Source organism: Athene noctua, chromosome 5 (genome assembly GCF_965140245.1).
Source record: "Athene noctua chromosome 5, bAthNoc1.hap1.1, whole genome shotgun sequence".
Taxonomy (NCBI): Eukaryota; Metazoa; Chordata; class Aves; order Strigiformes; family Strigidae; genus Athene; species Athene noctua.
Window position 1 is genome coordinate 48131594 of NC_134041.1, and position 6000 is coordinate 48137593.

The window sequence follows — 6000 nt, forward strand, 5'->3', positions numbered from 1 at the left end:
GGCTGTTTGTGATCGGCTGTGATGCTGCATTCAGTACATTCTTCATCCAATGCTGCCTTCTCTGCTGTCATCAAGTTGTATTTTATGGCAGCTGCATTTCCCAAATTAAATATTTGGGCAACTTTTAATAAAAAGTATCAGATACACAGAGAAACAGGCTGAACTTATTTTAAATGAGAAAACAGAAAATATTAATTCTTAACTCAATGAAAACAACTTTTATACAAAAAGCCCCAGATGCTACTGGAGCACAGCACCAATATTACTCAAGTGGAGAAGCTACCTGGTCTTTGTATTAATTCAGTCCCTTCGAGAGGGGACTCCTCTTTGCTGGCTCTTGCTCAGCTGATTTCCATTTCAATATTCTCTCTGCCCACAGAAGGACTTTTTTCAGTCCTTTCAAAAAAAAGGCACTTTTCCTTGCTACAGCTGGTATCACGCTAGAGCTGCCACAAGGACCACTCAGGCTAATTAAATAAAGAAAATCTATTACAGAAGTTTAGCAAAGACAGAAAAAGGGAGTCAACAGGCTGAGGTCACCTTATGAAGAAGCTTCCCAAATGCCTATCACCTTTCACCTAAACAAGTAGTTCTTGTTCGTTAGATTAAGTAGGTCAGATAGTATAACTTTCAAGCTTTTATGGAAGAAAGTGTAATTTAAGGGGATATTTGCATGAAAGCAAGATTGCCAACAGAGACAGTTAACAGGGAGAGAACTCTCCAGGAATACATTGCATCACAGGACATGATCATGGTAAAAAGAGATGGAGTGGTTTGTTATACAAACTGACAGGATCTCATCTGCAAGGCTGCAATGCTTAAAAAAAAAGAATGTGAACTACCAGAAATGTTTCTTTCTCTAAAAAATTAAGAACTGATTCTAATGAGCAGTGTAACAATATTGGCATATTCAAATAGGAATATCACATCAAATAAATTCCTTAAGTGCCATCTCAAAACTAGTAAGTTAGCCCATATGATGGAAAAGGCAGTCCCTATGCCCCCACCAAGTTCAGTGCTGCAACACATTTTAAAAACAAGTACAGGTATTTATTGAATGCTACCACTGAGCCATGCCTGTATAGGCAAGCCCCTGGCCCAGGAAATTTCAACCTCAATAGCTGAGAGCCAGGATGCAGCATTTCGGTGACAGAAAGGTGAAGTTGGCACATGCCTTGAAAGTGGAACCATTTGGGGTTTGACTCTTCTTATTTCAGCCCTCCCTTTACCTGTTCTTTTAGTGACTTTCATGGGAAAATAAAGGTGATGAGCTTGAAGAACGGATTACAGGGGCCTCCAAAGGAGAGGAGCAGTCACAAAGCCAAGAAATTATCAGTCCAAATACCCTAGTACCTTGGGGAAGCATACAAGTAATGCATATGATTTCACGTGGGATCACAGTCCATCGCAGTATCACCAAATGAAGACACAGCAGAGAGCAGCTGGGACAGTGACTGCAGACAAGCAGTGCACAGCCCTGTACTACCAGCTTCTCAGCTGCGCACCAACCAGCAGGTTGCCTGAACAAGCTCCAAACACTCCTCTGTCGAGGGATCTTGATGTCGCCAACCACGACAGCTTGACGAGACAAGCCCTAAAATAGACAGGAGGAGGAGGTATTTGCCTATGTCAATGGACTAAATTAAGAAGTTTTTTGTGGTCTTCAAGAAGCTCTCATAACCAACCACATTTAAGATGCATGTATAATGAATATTCTAAGACATGACTTATTAAGTACTGTAACAGCCCCAAAACCACTCTGGCCAGCAGGAAAACCATTTGAATCAGGAGGGACACATTAATTAAGAAACTCAATAGCATCACAGACTCCGAGAAACCCGTAGAGAGGCAGGGGAAAGATCCCACTTCCCACATTTGCATTTTGCATCTGGGAAATGTGAGTCATCACATCCACATTGGGAGAAATCCAGAAACAGCAGGAAGGAAGGAAGCTTTGAATTAAAAAAAGTGAAAGACATGAGACTGTTTCCTTCCATCTTGAACAAAGGTAGAGAAAGAGCTCAGCACTGTTCTGCTGAGGACTGAGGATGAAGAGTTAAATTCCCAACTTCAAAAATTCTTCCAGGTCCTATTCAGAAAAGAGAATGAAGGAGTTTGGTGGTTGTTAGCTAAAACATCTCAGTTTTTGTACTCAAAATTTGCCTCTAGGATCTTCTGCAATGCCTGGGAAACACCTTTCATTTTTTAACTACCCAAAGACAATGTTTCCTTCTTATATTTGTCTCTTATCTGGAACTTTTCTTCCAATTTTGCAATCAAGAACTGAAATTTCTTTTACCATATTTTCATCTGGACTCTCACCTAATGCTTAAAATGAATTCAACATTAAGTACACTGTTACCTCAGAAGAACTGGAATATAAATGGTGTGTGGAGAAAAGGACACTGGCAAACTGAGACAGTTGAGGAATCCCAGAAGTTTGGTCACATCTCTTGGCAAGATAGGATATAATTTTGATAGTATCACTAAGTGTTAAGATCAGAAGAGACATTTCTCTTGACAAGCACAGGCCAACTCTCATCTAGCAGAAGAATAATTTATAATTCTCAGTCCCTCTCAGCTCACAAAAAAACTTGGAGAGCTGAAGAGTGACAAATTAGTTCTCCATAAATAACCTAACCAGTGAGTTAAAAGAACAGTCACAATAATGTACGCTATAACTAAATACACACATACGGCCTAGGGGTGCACATTACCATTATTTCTGGACACTTTTGTGATGATCCTGTGGCAGCAACTGATGTATTCACCATTCAAAAAGCATTCAAAGACAATATTCCCCAGAAACTGAATAGATTCTTGTGACCAGAACAGTTAAAGGAAATAATGTTTAATAGTAAAATTAATCCAGTTTATCTCAGATGTATTGTTTTTACATTAATTTTAACTCTATTCACTTAAATATCATTACCCAATTTACACTTTGCATCAACTTGCAAACCTGCTTCCTTGTGCATACAAGCATGAAGGTACATCCACAACATAGACCAGACATATAACATGCATAAAAAAGACGGTTGTTTCATTCTTCACAGCCCAGAAAAATCATCTTACAATAAAACACCAGAAAAGGAAGAAAAGAGACCAACAATCCTTCAGTGGAAACAGAGGATATTGTCTAAAGTCAAACACTAAAAACCCCTTCACTTGCTCCTTCTCACTTCATTATCCCATCAAATGAAACAAGCAGAAACTAATAAATATAAAACAACAGCAAAAAGTACTGCTTAATTTGTTTTAAGTCCCAAGGAAAAGCAGCAAGAATGCCCTGCTTTGTGGATAACCTACAATTCTCCAACACTGAACGGCAGCTGAGAAACAACTATGCAATGGCTTTTGTATTGTATGCAAAGTAACTGATAGAGTTTTACTAATGAAGACTAAGCTTCATCCCAACTCACTAATAAAATATATTGTCTCATTTCCTCAAGCCAATTCCACAATTCCCAGCTGCCGCAGGCTCTGGGGAAGAAGTGTGCCACAAATTGCTGGCTGATTTTACCACTGAGTAAGTTATCTTGCTGATGAAGTGATGATCAGGGGCCTGCACAGCTTAAAATGCTGCAGAGACTGAAGTGATGGATTTTGCCTTTACAGTGAAAGGAAAGATACTGCATGTGACTCCTGGCTGTACCTGCATTCTGCAGAGTCCTGATCTGTGCTACCACCTTGTCACAGACAGGAGTCATCCAAGCACCACCCCGCCGTCTGGTACTGAAAATGGAGAATGTTTCTTCCAAAAGCAGAAGGATAAGGGACCTTAACACCAACAATTTTGTACTCAGAAGATCATAGCTTGCCCTGTATGTACTTGCATCCAATATCCTACAAGCCTAAGAGAGACAAGAAGGCAATCCAGGAAAAGACAGTTTCCATCTGGGTATCTTCATCCAGAGCAGCTGAACTGTATATAGTCCTATTGGCAACAGCTCTTCCACTTCCCACATCATAGCAAGTGCAGACAGCTTCCAGAGAAGAAAACAAAACTATCTTTGCAGTTCAATAAGCCAAATAAAAAGCACCTTAATTTTCAGTGAAGAAAAACTGAGTTATTAGCCTGGCTGTCTTTGATTCTGGTTTTAAAGGACCTTTCCAAATTTCTCCATACCACAGGCTGGTAGCCTACTGCCTGCAGACAACTTGTAACTTGCAGTTTTACTGCTTGGAGACACATCAATATATGTCACTTAATACAGGCAACAATATAGCTCACAAAAGATGAATATGGCTCATAAGGCTGCTGGCAAGAAACAGCTTTCCTCCTAGAAAGAATAATTAATTTTTTTTTAAGTCTTCTTTTTTAAATCTACATGACACTTGAAGACGATAATCTAAACTGCAGTTGTAGCGACCCACCATATGACAAACAGTAATGGTAACATTTTTCTTAGCTCTAATACAGTTTCTTGTTTCAGGTTAGAAGAAAAAAAGTCTGTGATGTTTCTTTGTTGAATAAAGACTGTAATAGCAAGTAATTACTCCTTCAAGTTCTGTGAACAAGAAAGTGTAGCATCATTCTCTAAATATGCACTCATGCTACACAGAAGTTGACGTGCTGTAAGTGCTTTCTTACTGGCTACAATAGGATCATGACAGAGAAACAATGTTTTCAAGAATGAGAACAAGTCCTAAAACAATGCACAAAAGAATCAGTGCTCTCCAGACTGAAATAAAATATAGCAGATTATAGAAAGTTTACACTCCACTGACTTTTTAGTCCCACCATACCAATTAGACCAGTGCTATTGGCTTAATCACTTCTGCCATTCAGAATTTAACAGCAGGTCTATGCTACATTCAAAAGTATATTAAATATTATATGCACATGTAAAAGAGTGAATTTCATGCAGGTGACAATTATGCTCTCTAGGCTTACAGGCACCCTCTTAGGGGTGGTTTAATCTTCTCTTTTAGAATTTTAGGCATCCATCTATCCAGTTGAATATAATCTGATTAACAAAACTCATACCCTTAGGATGCCTGGGTTTATTTTACAGAAAAACGGTCTTTTGAAATGCTCATACTGCAAGAGAATAGTATAGGAAATGTATCCTGAAGTTATGCAAACACATAGCTATACATCATGAAAGTAAAATCATTAGGTAAAAACTCAGAATTACAACAGAAATACAGAACTGGTTCTTCGTGTATACAGCTAACTGCATGTGCACACAACTGCATTAAGATATCCGAGCATTCAGCTATATTTTCCAAGCAACTGCCATAACCAGATGTCATCTACTACTGAACACAATTCGATAAGCAATTACTTCTTTCAGCAGCAGCAATGCCGGCAGAAACAGCCTGTCCTTACCTCCAGTTCCCTGCCACACGTTCCCTTCTCCCAGGCCACCTTCTCAGCCCTGACACAGCAGCCACACAGTCAGACAGATGAGAGTTAAAAGTAATGGATAACCAAAGAAAAAAAGACACTTTTGAAACTGTGGCAGTGCCTTGATGCAGTCTGCCACCAGCCTCACAAATGTACTAGTACAGCTCAGAGGGTGGCAGGGGTCTGCTTACGCAAGCACGGTTGTCTAAGGGAACACATGCCAAATTTCTCCCTGAGGAAGCAATTGTGCTTGCATCAAAACATCTGAAAAATCTTCCCCCTCTGTGCCCAGTCTGTAGGATCTTGGCCTGGGAATATGGATCTGAAAGACATCCCTGGGGGGTCTCCTAGTGAGCCTCCTCGAAGTCGTGGGCAAGAACCAACCCAGAAAATCCAGTCAGTCAGATCTTCTGTAGCAAGCCACTTGTTAGGTAAATGAAATACAGCTTGAAGGTGAGGTGAATGTGCAAGTTGGAGGAAAAGAAGGTTCCTGAGGTTTCTCCCCTTTACACATCAGTACCGATGTGTACTAAATCAATACCAATAAAGGTTTGTAAAATTGAGTTACACACTGTGTTATACTGTCTGTCATCATGACTTTCCAACCTGAGTTTAATGATTAAATTTTGAAAGTATTAACATGGAAA

At 39.7% G+C, this 6000-nt stretch overlaps 1 protein-coding gene across 1 annotated transcript in view; it reads right to left on the bottom strand.

Moving 5' to 3' along the window:
- The window catches only part of SLC16A12 (solute carrier family 16 member 12), a 30857-nt gene extending 25447 nt beyond the window's left edge, over window positions 1-5410 (bottom strand). The window contains exon 1 of the mRNA XM_074908371.1: window positions 5336-5410. The gene's annotated coding sequence lies outside the window, so the exon portion shown is untranslated. The remainder of the gene's footprint in view (window positions 1-5335) is intronic.
- Window positions 5411-6000: the final 590 nt, after the last annotated feature.